At 44.8% G+C, this 16,406-nt stretch overlaps 3 non-coding genes across 3 annotated transcripts; 1 reads left to right on the forward strand and 2 right to left on the reverse strand.

The window, feature by feature from the left end:
- Positions 1-8,798: 8,798 nt before the first annotated feature.
- trnac-gca (transfer RNA cysteine (anticodon GCA)) lies at positions 8,799-8,871 on the reverse strand. The gene has a single exon. It is a non-coding gene; the product is annotated as a tRNA-Cys (tRNA).
- Positions 8,872-12,388: 3,517 nt separating this feature from the next.
- On the forward strand, positions 12,389-12,460 carry trnaw-cca (transfer RNA tryptophan (anticodon CCA)). The gene has a single exon. It is a non-coding gene; the product is annotated as a tRNA-Trp (tRNA).
- A 3,656-nt stretch (positions 12,461-16,116) lies between these two features.
- On the reverse strand, positions 16,117-16,189 carry trnav-uac (transfer RNA valine (anticodon UAC)). Its single transcript has one exon. It is a non-coding gene; the product is annotated as a tRNA-Val (tRNA).
- Positions 16,190-16,406: the final 217 nt, after the last annotated feature.

The following is a 16,406-nucleotide window of genomic DNA, read 5'->3' on the forward strand; positions in this document are numbered from 1 at the left end:
GACAGTGCCGCCAGAAACCAGAAGAATCAGTCCATGATTTCAAGATCAGACTGGAAGGAATATTCAAAACCAACAGTGGGCTGCCTGAAGATGCTAACGACAATGGTCCCTACCACAGCCAGCTAAGACAATGCCTTATGGCCGGTTTCCAACCACACATCAGTGGGTTCATCCAAAAACACTGTGTGACTCACAGAACTTTGAACACCAACCAATTGATGGACTGGGCCAGTCATGCAGAGGAGAACCATAGAAGAAAGAAGGGAATGGACAGCACAACAGCCATGGCAGCGCTGACTGCAGCCATAAGAGGAATGGCGACGTCTACTGAGACACACGAGTCCTCTGAGGTGTACGCTATGCAAAGAGGAGGAGAAAGGAAGGTCAAAGAAGGTCAAGGTCAACAAAAAGGGGACCAAGCCTGAAGTGCTACAACTGTGGGAAACCAGGACACCTGACTAGAGAATGCAGGAGTCCCAAGAAGTGTTTCAACTGCCAGAAAGAGGGACACATGGCACGTGAATGCCCCCTCCCAGACAGCCGGAAGGGAGGGAGCAACCGAGAACCACCAAGAGACCCCCCATTCAATCCACAATATGATCAATGACTATTAGAGGGAGAAGAAGATGAGGGTGATGAGCCAGAAGAACCACCAGACCCGGAGGAAGCATCATCAATCCAAGTTTTTGACCTCTCCATCTTAAATCTGGAAGACCGCTTAAGACCCAAACCATTTCGGTGGCTCAAAGTTGGGCCATTTAAAAAAACCAACAAAATTTTTATGTGACACTGGAGCAGACTATTCAGTCCTGATAGATCCAGTTAAGGGAGTAAAAGCTTCCAGAAGACAAATCATAGTGATAGGAGCTGGAGGCCTAGCACAACGCGAACTATGGTCTCACCCGGTGTTGGTAGAGGATGAAGATGGCCAACAAATTGAAACCATGTTTGTTATGAGCAACACCTGCCCTGTGAATCTAATGGGCAGAGACCTATTGACAGCACTGAGAATAAACCTGATTGCCACGGAAGATGGGATCAAACCAATCAAATCTATGGAACAGATGGACGCCTGTGTCAGCCAAGGAAACGGACCACCGGATGAATTTTATTCACTGGACCTTGACAACGTTGGTCCAACCTCAGTTGTCTGTGACCTAGAAAGAACTGCAACACAGATGCTCACGTTAAAACTGGGAATTCCACAAGTGAAATGGCAACTCCATGTTACTCTCAAGTATTTCAAGAGAAAAAAACCAAGTGCAGATTGGGTCAAGAGGTTCAACCAACTTGGACCCACCAAGATCATCATAAATCACATAGTAGCCACGGATGAAGGACAAGCATGGGCAGTAGTCTCAATTCCTCCAAAAGCTGAAAGCCTGAATCCCAGAAAGTTGTACCATGTCTCCCTATCTCGGAGTCCAGGAATGAGCTGGAAAAGCATGGCGGGACTGGCCCTCACGTTCCAATACCCAGGCCTTCAGAATTGGAAGGATCATGGAGGAGGGTATTTCACTTGCACGACCTATCCCATGGGAGAAGTGAGACTAAGAAAGCTCTACTGGCAAACCACGGCCACTCCAACCAAACATCTCAATGCATGACAGGAGGCAGTGATGGCTAATTATGCCGCAACGGACTTCCCAGGAGTGCCATCCCCCATTGTGGGCCTCATCCAAAACTGATGTTGGCTTGATGACAACTGCCATACCAGCAAAGATAGAACCAAAAACGACCTACAGACCACGGGTGAGACATATCCATTGAAACCAGATGCTAAAGAAGGAATCAGACCAGTCATTCAGAATATGTTGACAGCAGGGATCTTGATTGAAGACGACACAGCAGAGTGCAACACACCAATATTCCCTGTGAAAAAGGCTGACTCACAATCATGGAGACCGTCCAAGATCTAAGACAAGTGAATGGGGCTGTCAAGTCAAGGGCTCCTTGTGTGCCAGATCCACACAGCCTGTTAAACGAACTAAAGCCAAATCAAGAGTTCTTCACAGTTATTGACCTCAGCAATGCATTCTTCTCAATCCCACTGCATCCATCTGCTAGAGGCTGGTTTGGCTTCACTTCGATGGGGTGAAGTACACTTACACCAGGTTGCCACAAGGATTTTGTGACAGCCCCACGATCTTCTCCACCGAAATCACCAGATGTGTCAATTTGCATCCACACGCACCAACTACTGAAATCCTTATCTATGTGGATGACATCATCATTGCTAGCCCCACAGTGGAAGAGAACCAGCAGCAATCACTGGCATTGTTCAAACATTTAGCAACTACTGGAAACAAAGCATCGCTCCAAAACTCCAATTCTGTCTCAAGAAGTCACATTCCTGGGACACAGACTTTCTAAACATGGCAAGAGACTCACAGATGACAGACGAAGAACAGTTCAAGAGGCTCCAAAACCACCACAAAGAGACAAATGATGATGTTCCTCGGTTTGACCAATTACTGTCGAAGTTGGATTCCAAACTATGCATCAATGACTCAACCACTTCAAGACCTCATCTATGCTCACGAGATGGAACTCAAAGCTCCAATAACGTGGACACCACAAGCAGAAGAAGCTTTCAGTGAACTCAAACAGCACATCACCAGTTCCGGGGTGTTAGCCCTCCCGAACTATGACAAACCATTTATCCAAACCGCAGACTGCAGAGAAGGATTCATGACCTCCGTGCTGCTACAAGATCATGGTGGGAAAGCACACCCTGTGGGATTCTATTCCAAGAGACTAGACCCCGTCGCTTCTGCACTGCCACCATGTGTTCAAGCAGTTTGTGCAGCAGCAATGGCAGTACAAGCTTCAGCGGAAATAGTCCTGTTTCATCCACTCACTTTGAAAGTCAGCCACGCGGTGGACATCCTGCTCATTCAGTCCAAGATGTCATTTCTGTCACCAGCTAGACACACGAAAGCCACAGATCCAGTCTCCCAAGGGAATGCTAAAGCAGACCAAGCAGCAAAACAAGCAGCGATGGGAACCAGCCACACCCATGTTCAAGAAGAAGCAGACAGCACAGATGAAGATAAGTGTGAACGAACGACACATCCTTCGCAGAAGCAAGACATCATCCCTCTCCAAGTTCTGAAGGACATGCAGGACAATGCCCCGCCGAATGAAAAGCAACAGTGGACTGCAGCAGGAGCAAAAATGGACGGCCTGGGCATTTACAGAGTTTTGGACAAACCCTGCCTCCCTCGTCTTTTTCAACAGTGGCTAAATTGAGTCATGGGCCAAGCCATGTCTCAACAGGGGGGATGGTGGGGATAGTAGAAAATAACTTCTACTGTACTAAAGGCCTCATTACCTATTTTAAAAAATTTTGCAGATCGTGCCTCACATGCTGCAAACACAATGCTCAGGGAAATGTCAGACCAACAAGAGGGAAGTGCCCACAAGGGTCTTACCCATTTGAAATCATCCACATGGATTTCATAGAACTGAACAGATCCGGTCCACACAAATACTGCTTAGTAATAGTGGACTCATTCTCAAAATGGGTAGAAATCTTCCCAGCAAAAAAGCCAGATGCACTGACGGTAGCAAAAGCTATATGTAAAAACATCATCCCAGATCACGGTATTCCAAGAGTTATTTGGAGTGACAATGGGTCACATTTTGTTAACCAAATTATTGGAGAAATGGCCCAACATCTAGGGATCAGCCTAAAACATCACTGTGCTTATCATCCACAGAGTGCAGGACTAGTGGAGAGAACTAATGGCACTATCAAATTTAGACTCAAAAAGACCATGGAAGAAACAGGGAAACCATGGCCAGAGTGTTTGCCCTTAGTCAAAACATACATGAGAATAGTTCCAGCAGTAACAGGCATCACACCTTTTGAAGCAGTAAAAGGAAAACCTTTTCATCTTCCATTATGGGAAGCGTCAGGAGTACAGGAGGAAAAAGGGGAACTTGACCCCATGACAGACTGGCTGCTTAGACTTTTCCAAAATGACAATGTGAAAAGAGCAAATGATCTGCCAGGTCCTTCTCTCCCTTCCACACAGGAATCGCTGACTCCAGGAGACCAGGTGCTGATAAAGGTCATCAAGAGGAAGTGCTGGTCCAGCCCGAGGTGGGAAGGCCCATTCACAGTGCTCCTGACCACACCCACAGCTGTCAAAATCGCGGAGAGAGAGACGTGGATTCACCAGTCCCACACCAAAAAGGTCCATCCTGTCACTTAAAGCAGCTACGACCCGGTATAAATACTGACTGATTTCCTACTGTCTACGGGTGCGGTACTGAGAACCAAACCCCACCGGTGAGGACATGTGCTAGTAACCTCTGTCCTCCGCTTTCTTTCCCTCTTTATTTAGGTTTACTGTGTTCTCTGCCATTTTTTATTTGATTCCCTTTTCAGCCAGGCCATGAGGCTGTCGCTCCAAGCAGAGGGCAGGGGAGGAATTTTTCCCTATTAAGAGGGTTTTCGCCTCCCCCTGACTGGGTACCTATGTTGTGCATTATTATGATGTTGTGCTCTAAAACCTGTTATAGGACTGAGCTCAATTGATGTTCCAAAAATCCACAACAGGGGGGAAATGTAAGATAAGCTTACACATTTCACAGAGACCTGTGAAATGTATCACCTCATGTGTCATAAATCTCTTTTAATGACTCTGTTGCTGTGCAGGGATGCGTGTGTGTGCTGTTTGTCTATGGGAAGCTTAAGAGCTCAAAGTGACTGCAAATTTATGATAGCTGCATTCTTGTGGGTTTTTGTAACAGGAAGAACTGTGTCTAATCAGAGGACACCCGGCCTTGAGAAGATTAACTGTCTCTGCAAAACAACCTTACTTGTCTTGTGAAACCTGCTCTCCCCCACCCTATGTGTGAAGCTCAATAAAATGTGTGGTTTTGGGGAGCTCGGAGAGAGTCTTACGTGCGGGCGTGAAGGATATGTTCTTCTCCCCCAAGCGCTCCCCAAACTGCAGTTTGGTAAAAAAAAAACAACTCTGCCTCTGTCTCATCATTCTATCCTGGTGCCGGAGCCTCTGACTCCACATTGAGCGAGAAGTCCGTGCTTTGGACCTAACAGAGGTCACTATATTCTTGTGGAACTTGTGAGAGGTCCACTGGATTGACAACAAGTGGTGTGTCTTTGGAGGCTCTAACAGCAGAAACCAGGCAGTGGCAGCGACAGCGAGGACTCCATCTAGTATTAGTTCAATGGGTCCAGTCTACTGTGGTCTTGTAATTTGAAGCCAGGGATTACCAAGAACCACAGGCATCTCAGAGGAAGGAATGAAAAAGAGGGATATGATTTCAGGGTGATTGCAGGAGATGAGGAGTGTGATAGGCACTGTTTGGTGGATGGCAGGTGACCCAACCATGCAGGGCTGCGAAACTTTACAGGGATGGTGACTGATGTGGCTCGTTGCTCTGGAGGTATGAGTCTCACTTTGGGTGTAAGAGGTCCCAGGTTCAAGTCCTGGAGGACCACAGCTATTCCATCTGTCGTTCCACATTATGCAGTATGCTAACAAGTGGTTCAAGGTGGCCCTCGTAGCAATTAAAGGGGTCGTTGAACATTCCTGTTGGTTGAAGGCAAATGATCCTTGTTTTTGTGCCAGCCGAATGATCAATGAGATATGTGATTATCTCCTTCATTTAAAACACCCTTGATGCCCTTGTGACAAGGAATTAAGTCATGTGCTCTTCTTTGTGGGTTCTTTGTACTTTGGTTATCCTTCTCAAGGAGAGCAGGACTCAATGGGGTCCCGGGAATGAAATAGGATAAGATCTCAAGAAATTTCAACAGCCAGTATGACAAGTGATCATGTTTTTCATTTCTGTGCGCCTTGTTCTTGCAGTATGCTTCTTCATTAATTGTGGCTGTGAGAAGTGCAGTTTTCAAGTTCTAGAAAAAAATTTGGGGGTCTCGTTACGATGTCGCAGTTCAAGGGGCATGTGAGACCCTGATCCTAATCCTCTGAGCACTTTGTTAGGTTTATCACCTAACATGCTGGAATAATTGCACAAATAATAATAATAAGAAGAAATCTTTCTTCTTTCTTCTGATCAGGAGGACGTGAGAGAAAGGCCAGTTACAGACTCCAAACACGTTCTGAACCAGCCTCTCATGTACTCTTTTTTTAATTTGAAAACGCACAAGGTCAAAAGGAGGGGTGAGCAGATGAAATGAACAAAGGTACAGTTTTTGGTGATGATGTGGCACATTCTTTGGTTATGATGGAGTTGTCCTTGGCCACTTCAAGGAAGATACTGTTGCATCTGTGTGTAGGAGCTGGCTTTGTTGCGAGTCGATAATAAATAGATTTACTATAACTCGAACACACTTGTATTTTGTTCATATTGTAACACAAGCACATTCACACCATTTCCTGGTCCTCTTGCACTCAAGAGAGTCTGGCTGCAGATTTCACCTCCAAGCCCCCCCTCACCTCACATCTCAAATCCCATCCTGCAGACTCCAAGCGCCACCGTCAAGCAGGGAACAAAGTAGAATAATTTGAAAATTCCGTTTCAGTGTTTCAGGAATTTAGTAGAATATTTTTAAAATAATCTTTAATTTCCAATTCAGCATTAAATCCATTTGTTTACAGCACTGGACACTTCATTCACAATTTTCATCTCCAACCCTCAACGAGAGGGCAGCTATCCAATATCTCTGGCGGAACCCTACAGCCGTCGGATCAGCCAGCCACGAGTTACTGGTTTTGTCCCCTCATAATTGGGCAACCCCCACACCTTGTACCTGAAGCCCAAACTACGTTTTCGGCCCTTTGCCAGTCTGGACATACCAGCGGCCCACCCGAGTCTTCCTGGAGAGTGCTCCCCATGCCCCTTCCAGGCACACTCTCCGAATTCCTGCCTGCGTTCACCCACAACTTTGCCCAGTCTGATTGTGTTACTGGCTTGGATGTCAGGACGCGGGTCCAGTAGTCGGTGGAGCTGATCATTTTTGCGATTCTTCTGATTTGAATCACTGGAATCAGTCTGCTGAGCTTCAGGAGGTGCGGCATGGTAAATACAGCAACCCATTGCACCTGGACGGTGACAAATGGAGCCACTGCTTCACTGCCCGGCGGACGATCCCATCAATCTGAGCTATCTTGGAAACCGGCACTCCACCGAGATCTGCCTGATAAATAACCCTCGGGAGGGTGAATGAGTTTAAAACCCTCAGCTTCTGTGAGGGCTTAAGAGGTGCCTTGGCAATATTCTGGATCCACCTCTGGATCAGTGGTGTTAAGTCAGGTGTTATGACGCCGTGCACGGGTCCGACTTGCACTCCAAGGTAACTGACCGATTCACCCGCAGGAATCATGTGTGTAGGCGTTCCACCGATCCTCCAGGCTTCACAGTCATTCACCACTCCTCGCTCCATATAGAACCCGTGGCACTTCCTGGGTTGAACCTTCAACCCCGTTAAGTCGCAGAAGTGGTCCAGCATTGCCAGACTCCTCCCCATCCCCTCCTTCGAACCACTCACCAGCACAAGATCATCAGCGAAGGCGAGTGTAGCGATAGACATATCACCCCATTATAGCCCAGATCTGGCCTGTTCGAGCCCATGGATAAGGGGATCCATGGCCAAGTTGAAAAGCAGTGGGGGCATTGGGTCACCTTGCTTCACTCCAACTTGTAGACGTATTGCCTGCGTTTGGCTGTCAACACAAGATACCCTGGTCACGCAGTCCACAATATGAGTTACGGATTAACTCAACATATTCATCGACACCGCGTTCTCTCAGAGAACACAGGATATGCTCGTGAGATATGGAATCAAAAGCCTTCGCAAAATTCACGAACACAACTGCTAGCAGAGTCCCCTCAGACCTCGAGTTCCTGATGATCTCAGACAAGATCACCAGGTTATCCGCAAACCCACTCGAGTAAGCAAGGAAACCGCGTTGTCCGGGGTTCAGAGGACAGGCTCGCGATAGCCTCATCGTCATACACCTCGCAAACAGCCTCAGAACCACCGATCCTATCGTCACGGGACGCCACCCAGTTGGATCCCGCAATTCATCCGGATCGTTGGACTTCGGCAACAGCCGCATCCGGCACTCCTTGAAAGCCCGGGGAATGACTCCACGGACCAACCATGTCGTGAACAGCCGTGCCAGTTGCTCACCCTGGGGGTCCCAGTGCAACAGTGCCCTTTTGCTGATCCTGTCTGCTCCCGGGGCCGTGCAGTTCTTCAATCTAGCCAGGTTTTCCATCACCCCGCTTGCCAGAATCAGAACATGGAACTCACAGTTGTCGGTGGTAGCTTTCGTTCCAAACTCCCCAAGCCCCCAGAATTGCTCCCCTGCCTCCCATCTCTGCCGGAAGTAGGATCAGCTCTTGCACCTCCCCCACACTCCAGAGCTTCGTTCCTTTGACCCCCTCTACCTTCTCTACCTTCCTTGCCTTCCACTGCGGCACGTGGACATGCCGCTTATGTTGGGAGACACCAACCTCGGAAGCAAATACTCATCCACAGAGCTTGCAATTGAACTCCCACCTCTGCTAACCTCCACCGTGGCCCCCTTGCACTTAGGCTGAAGCAAAACATAACCAGATGTTTAACCAGTGCAAAAAAAAGCACACACTTCTGTAGTAACTGCTGAAACCAGGGATTGAATCAGGGACCTTTGTAGCTTCAGTCTAATGCTCTCCCAACTGAGCTGTTTCAGCTTCATGAGGGGAGCAACTGTTGCCTGGTTGCAACTCTATCAAAGAACCAAAACATGCCGCAAAACAAAAACCAGATGTTTAATAAGTGCCAAAAAAACCCCACATAATTCTGTACTAAATGCTGAACCCAGGGAATGAACCAGGGACCTTTAGATCTGCAGTCTAACGCTCTCCCAACTGAGCTTTTTCAGCTCCATGAGGGTCAGAACTGTTGCCTGGTTCCAACCCTGTCGAATAACCAAAACGTGCCGCAAAACATAACCAGATGTTTCATAAGTGCCAAAAAACACATAATTCTGTACTAAATGCTGAAACCAGGGACCTTCAGATCTTCAGTTTAACTCTCTCCCAACTGAGCTATTTCAGCTCCATGAGGGTTGGAACTGTTGCCTGGTTGCGACTCTGTCAAAGAACCAAAACATGCCGCAAAACATGACCAAATGTTTCACAAGTGCAAAAAAAAACACAGGGAAACAAGTTCAGTATAGAGTCTCCTCGTTAGTATGGTGGACTTTATCTCTGCCTGTCACGTGGAAGACCGCAGTTCGATTCCCCAACGGGGAGTTACACAGTGTCACCTTTTGCTTTTCGTGGGGCTCTTCTTTTTGGAAAGCAGGGCAAGCAGCCTTGTTTCCAAGTAGGAACCTCAAACGGATCAGGCGAATATCACAACTCCAGTTCTCCACAACTGAAAGTGTTGCTCATGTACCGTCAATCAGCAGGACCAGCAACTCGCCTCACTCGGTGGAATTACGTTTAACTGTAGTGACCTGAAAGAATCAAACATAAAAAACATCTTAAAATTTTCTGTGCAATAAATATTCACCCTAAAAAATATCTGTTTGAAAAAAATCACCGTAACACGAAGAGCTCTAATTTCTGGACAATGTGAAAATAAATTCCATTCAAGTTCACTTTTAACAACTTAAATATTTCTCAAGGTAACCATTCAAGGTATATCCGATCATCCATTTTCTGAGCCGCTTATCCTCACAAGGGTCGTGGGACTATTGCTGGAGCCAATCCCAGCAATCTTCAGGGAGGAGGCAGGGGACACCCTCAAATGGTTGCCAGCCAATCACAGGGCGCATAGAAGCAAACAACCACTCACAAACGTGTGCAGGGGCAATTTAGTGTTTTTCGGACATGGGAGGAAACGGCAGAATCCGGACAAAACCAACGCAGGCACGGGGAGAACATACAGACTGGAAACAGCCGGTACTGGGCTCCCCTCGGAACTGTCAAGGCCAACGCTCGACAAGTGCACCACCGTTCTTCCCTTATTTGGTCCATATTATCTCAAATATTGTGGTGATTGATGTAATATTTTCGGAGGTTGAAGTTGCCAAGAGTAGAGAGGAAATTTTGATGATGATTGTTGACAGTTTTTGGGTTCATGCATGAGGCCTGCAAGATGTGGCACTCGCCCACCATGGTCATATGATTTTAATGATGACACCCAAATAAATAGATTATTCCACATATTAAATCAGTTATTGACATAATTTTTGGGTACTTGATGTTGTTCATGTGGTGCAATGATATATGTCAGCAATGTATGACATAGTACCAAATTAAATAAAATCGTGTTTGGTAACTCAAGTAAGCTGTTTTCTTTTTTTAATTTCAAGAAAAAATATTGAGCAAAACAAAAATCCAAGCAAAAAAATTTTTTTTAAATATGGACCATGAAGACCTATACTTTCAACATTATGGATTTTGTCCAATGTTTTAGTGATAGCAACATCAAATGAGCAAATAATTGATTGAAATAAGACTGGAATTTGGGGTAGTAGACTGCCAAGTGTATTTGTGATCTTTAATAAATCCATCCATTCATCCATTTTCTTCACCGCTTATCCACAAGGGTCGTGGGGAGTGCTGGAGCCTATCGCAGCTGTCAACGGGCAGGAGGCGGGGTACACCCTGAACTGGTTGCCAGCCAATTGCAGGGCACATTGAGACAGACAACAGACACACTCACAATCACACTGAGGAGCATTTTAGAGTGTCCAATTAATATTACATGTTTTTGGAATATGGGAGGAAACCGGAGTCCCCGGAGAAAATCCACGCAGGCAGGGAGAGAACATGCAAACTGCACACAGGCGGGTCCGGGATTGAAACCGGGACCTCAGATCTGTGAGGCCAATATTTTACCAACTGATCCACCGTGCCACCAATCTTAATAAATAACAAATAAACAATAAATGAAGTATGACTCAGTTTTCTTGTACAGTATATCAAATCCATTTCCCCCATCAAAAGAAATGAATGTCTTTCGACCATTGAGAATCTTCTCTTAACAAAATGCTCTCAACTTCAAGCAAATGTGGCCCGAGCCAAATGGCCAAAGTGAAAAACTGCAAAGCTGAGGGACTGTGGAGGATCACGAGCAGCTCCAATATCAGATCGTGATGACATGATGTCACACTCTCCTCACTGATGACGACATGATAAAAAGTCCAAACGTGATATAACATGTCACACTAACTTCAAATTTTCTCTGTGAGGGAAAAGTTTTAAAAATAGCAAATGAAATGAGAAGACTTCCTGAAGAGAACCTTTTCCCTGCTCAGTTTGTGGTCAAATTCTCTCCGCCAGGTCGTTCTGATAAACACAACACGGGGTGTGTGGCACACACACACTCACATACAGAAGAGACTTGTTTCACATATAGTTTTCTAGTATTTGTTTGTGCATCATTCTGTGTTGTGTATTGCTTTGTTTTGTTTTTTTAATAAGGCTGGATTGTCAGATTGTCCCTTATCATCTTGTCTCGATCGTGCCTTGTATCGACTCTAGATCGTCTTTGAATCAATTTGTATCGTCTTATACCGTCAGATTTGCTTGTATCATCTTTTATTGCTGGGTCGTCTTGTACTTCATATTGTTTTATTATCTTTATAGTGGTTTGTATTGTTCTAGATTGTATTGTTTTGTCAGATTGTCTTGTAAAGTTTTTATTGTCTTGCACATTCTTATTGGTGCGTTTTCTTCTGATGTTTGATTGACTGGTACCGTCGCTGAATTGTGTTGTATTGCCTTGATGCTGCTGTATTTGTATGTGCTGCATTTAATCATGCAAATATACAGTAGCAGTCATGCTAAAGTTTATTTGTTGATTCTGCATTGTAACAGGCAAATCCTCTCCCAGAACACACCACTGACCTGGACTGATCTTAAACCAAAGTGTTATGATTGCTTTGTTGGCAGGATTCAAACCTACACAGGGAGACCCCAATGGATTCAAGCCCATCGCCTTAGCCACTCAGCCACAACAAGCACATCTGTTGCTGATTTTTTTCATTTTCTGACTTCTGCACATTTGCAAACATGCGTGACAAATTTATGGGGAACGGTTTACGGTTCAAAATCAGCAACTCTAAAAGCAGGCTGCAGCGTGTGCTGAGCTGTGTAATGTCCATGCATTGTTTCTCATTGATATAAAAGCATATTCCAGCGCCTTTCGGTTTCCGTGTTAGCTCAGCGACACGACCCACACAATGGAGGTTGAAGGCAGGGAGCGTGATGGCGACGTCAGACACTCATCCACAAAGCCAAGTCTCTATGAAGCACAGAGATGCAAATGCTCCAAAGTTTTGTTCAGAAACTGCATGAATTTTGATCATCTCATGTGCAGTGACTTGTATTGCCAATTATATACCCGAGTGTTGAGCTTACACCTCTACAGACATCTCTTGTCAATGGCTCTGTGGTGCAACGGTAGCGCATCTGACTCCAGATCAGAAGGTTCTGTGTTCAAGTCACATTAGGGTCATTTCTTTGGCATTTTGATGGATATCAAAGGTTCTCCTTTAAATTCACATCCCATTCCACGAGAAAAGACATTACATGGGTTTGGAGCTGACTCCTCGAGCATTTGTATGACTTCTGCTTTTCTCAGGAATGTTTCATTTGTCACTGAGGTGTAAACTTGAAGTTATTCGGGAAAAATCCAAATGTCCACTTCTTCCTGTTTGTCGTCATTCAAAATTTCATCGTTGATGTTTGTATTCATGAAGCAACTGCTGAAAATAGCTGAGAAGCGTTACCATTGCTCAGTCTTCACCACTTTGAGTGTGTTTACCATGGTCACTACTTTTCACTTTCACTAATATTCGTCTGTAACGGAAACGACCCCATCGTGAACGAAGAAACTTGAGGGACCGACTTGCACCACAGAAGTGACTTTTCAATAGCTTAGTCCAGGGACGAAGAACAATGGAAGGGTCCTAAAGCTGATCGACAAGAGACGTGAGTGTCAGAAGTAAAACTCACAATCAGGAATTAAACTAAAATGATCTTGTGCAGCGGGTCGGCACAAATCCTTTGATCCTCACAGTTCTCAATCATGCACATTTCACAACTGGAACGAATGATGAATATTGAATTGTCTACAGAACTAAGTGGTATCAGTAGTACATGAGGGTGTAGCTCACTGTAGAGCATTTGACTGCAGAGAAAGAGGTCTCCAGTTTGACTCTGGATGCCCCCTTCCTGCTCTTTTGTTCAGAGACTGCATGAATTTTTGGTTTTGATCATCTCATGAGCCAAAAAAAAAGCCTCCCCTCAAAGATGGTAGACAATTCCCCACTCGTGACTTGAATGACAAATACAGTGCAAGCTTTTTAGACGCTGATTCACTGGTCGGGCATGTCAGAGACTTGTCTTGGTTGCCAATTATATACCCGACAATTGAGGTTATGTAATGGTGTGATGCTGTTGTGCTCTCATAGGAACAGGATGTGGAAGCGCAGTTTCATTTTGAAAGGCAGCACTTTCTCTGTCATTTTTTTTTTGTTGTTCTTTTCAACGTCATTATGTGTTAAAAATGTTCATTGTAGGGGGAAAATGCCCTTGAATTGTTGGAAGATCTGAGAAACACAGAAAGTCGGCTTCATGCTTTATTTTGAAGCCATATTTATCATGTGGTGGGAAGAAATAAGTTCCTCTTGTTGTGTGAGATAGTGATTCATAGTGGAAGGTGCATTTTTTGTCTCTCTCATTTTCATTGTTTTTGTTGTTTATGTGAATGTGAAATTAGTTGAAAAACGTTTGCAAAGCGGGTGTCGTCACAGAGGCACGGGTTGACGTGTTGTTCTGATCTTTCTTATAAATAAACATAAACTCCCGAGCTGAGAAGTGGAGACGTCGATGGTCCGTGGTGCATCATTTGGTAGGTGGCCATGTGTTTGTTGTGCAGTGCAGTGTGTTGGTGAGTGGAAGAGAACCGTCGAGACGCAGCCGCTGGGGACCGTGTTGTTCCTGATGTGTGAGAGTGGTAGAGTTTTGAGAGTAATTCTGAAGAGAAATCCATGAACATCTCGTGAATGTGTCTTTCTTTAAGACATCTATGCGACTTTATGCAAGTTTTTTCATATCTTCATCTCTTGTTGCAATGTAACAGTGTTATTTGCTTTTCTGATGTATTTCCTCTTTTTTGTGAGAATCCTGTGATGGTGCTTGTGAAGAGGAGTGTGGGAGAAAATCTGTGATTCTGTATCTTATAAAACAGAGAGAAGATTTAAACCAGGTTGACACGACCAGCCAGCGTGCGTGTCGTCTCATTCATCATCCAAAAAAATACACAACGCAGAACCGCTACACAGGCATGGGGAGAACATGAAATCTCTCCACAGGGAGGGCTGGGAATGAAAGTTGGACCTCAAACCATGAGGCAAAGGATTTACAGTTGTGGTACCGTGCCGCCCATCAGCTCTCCTTGGGCTTGTGGTCTTGTGCAATGATTCTCAATGTTTCCTGTTACAACAAGATCCCCAAAAAAAAAAAAAAAAGCAGATCCCCCCAAAGTACACCTCAATGTAACATGTATACAAACATAATAATGTAATCCTATAAAACATTTAAAGAAGCAACAAGGAATGAAATGTTGCTCAATTTACGATAAATAATACTGCCAGAGGGCAAACATGCAGTAAAGGGCAGGTGCGTTTACACAATTAAATAAAAACCAGATGAGACTGAGAGTCATTGTAGTGTAATAGTACACAAACACACACACACACACACACACACACACAGCACACACCACACACACACACACACACACGCCTAACTCTGTGTGGGCAGCATAGGTTTGATTCCTGCTCAGTGATGGTGCCTATTATGTCCCCCTGTGACTGACTGGCAACCAGCTCATAGTGTCTTTTGTGTGGTGTTAGCTGGGATGGGCTCCAGCACTCCTGTGACCGTTGTGGGGATAAGTGGCTAAGAAAATGGATGGATCATTCATACACATAATCGGGAATGCAAAACCGGAGCTACTTTTGTTTTCACACGTGCACACTTTTTCACCCCATGACTACAACGATTATGAATAATAAACCCACAGTGCATTGCACATTTCACATGCCAGTAAAGTGTATCCCTTTCCGGGTCAACGGAAGCCGATATTCTCCTCGGGGGACCAGCGGTTCAGAACCACAGACGAAAAAGAGTTGGCTTGATCTCTGTGTGGGTTTTGTCCGGCCATTCTGGTTTCCTTCCATGGCATGAAAACATCAATGGTAGATTAATTTTTTAGTTTTTTTTTTCTTAATTTAAGATTAAGAGTTATCATCATCATCTACCTTTTTTCCCTTTTTAAGTAGTTAATTAATTAAACAATTCAACCGGGAATGAAAGGAGAGTGTAAATGAAGTGCGCAGTGCTGTACCTGAATGAATTTAATGCTGAAACCGGAAATTTAAGATTATTTTAAAAATATTCAACTAAGTTCCTGAAACGCTGAAACCGAAATGGACACAATTTTCAAATGATCCTACTTTGCCTGACGATGGCAGTTGGGGGTCGGCAGGATGGGACTTGAGAGGTGAGGTGGGGGGGACTGAGAGGTGAGGTCTGCAGCCAGACTCTCTCAAGTGCACGAGGACCAGGAAACCGAGAAACAGGAAAGAAAGCAAACTGAATGTCCAGGCAGCTGATTGCCACTAAGATTTTGTTGTTTTTGTCTCAACACTATTCTTCTGAGTGTTGTTTTGATTTCTGTTTTTCGCTTGAACTTAAATTTCCAAGGAAATCAGACCTGAAAACTTGTTTCTTCTGAATGAGAATGAAATGATTTTTTTCCGTCATGTATTTTTTTTGCAGTCAAACAACATGGTAGTTTCCAGTACAGCAGTTATCTCATTTATCCTGTACTTCCTTCCTCCTGCCTTGTTTACTTCATTCTTTTTGTCCTTCATTCATTCATTGCTTCCTCCAATCATTGTTTTCTTTGTTCCTTCCCTTCCTTGTTCCAATGTTTTTTTCCTTCTTACCTTTTTCACATGATTTTATCCTTGTTTTTCTTCCTAAAATTCATTCTTGCTTCCTTCCCACCTTGTTTCCTTCCTTCCTCATTTTTTTGTGTGTTCCCTCCTTCTTGCTTCCTTCTGACAACAGCTCTCTACAAGCAAGCAACAAAACACTGCCTGTTTCCACCCGTTCTCGAACCGGAGCCCTTTTGCATGTAAGGCAAACGTGATAACCACTACACTATGGAAACAACTGCACCAGGCATTGAGTCACTGACTGATGTTATATCTCCCGTCCACTCTCACACTATCACAAATCACATGACTTGTGTTTATGTCACCATATTGGTGTCCAGTCCACAAAGCATTGTTCAATGCTAAGTCCATTGAGACGAAACAAAATACGTCTTATAGCATGACACCCAGCGTTTGTCCGATACTGTTAAACATTTAAAGGTGATAATAAAA

This window comes from Syngnathoides biaculeatus, chromosome 20 (assembly GCF_019802595.1).
Source record: "Syngnathoides biaculeatus isolate LvHL_M chromosome 20, ASM1980259v1, whole genome shotgun sequence".
NCBI lineage: Eukaryota > Metazoa > Chordata > Actinopteri > Syngnathiformes > Syngnathidae > Syngnathoides > Syngnathoides biaculeatus.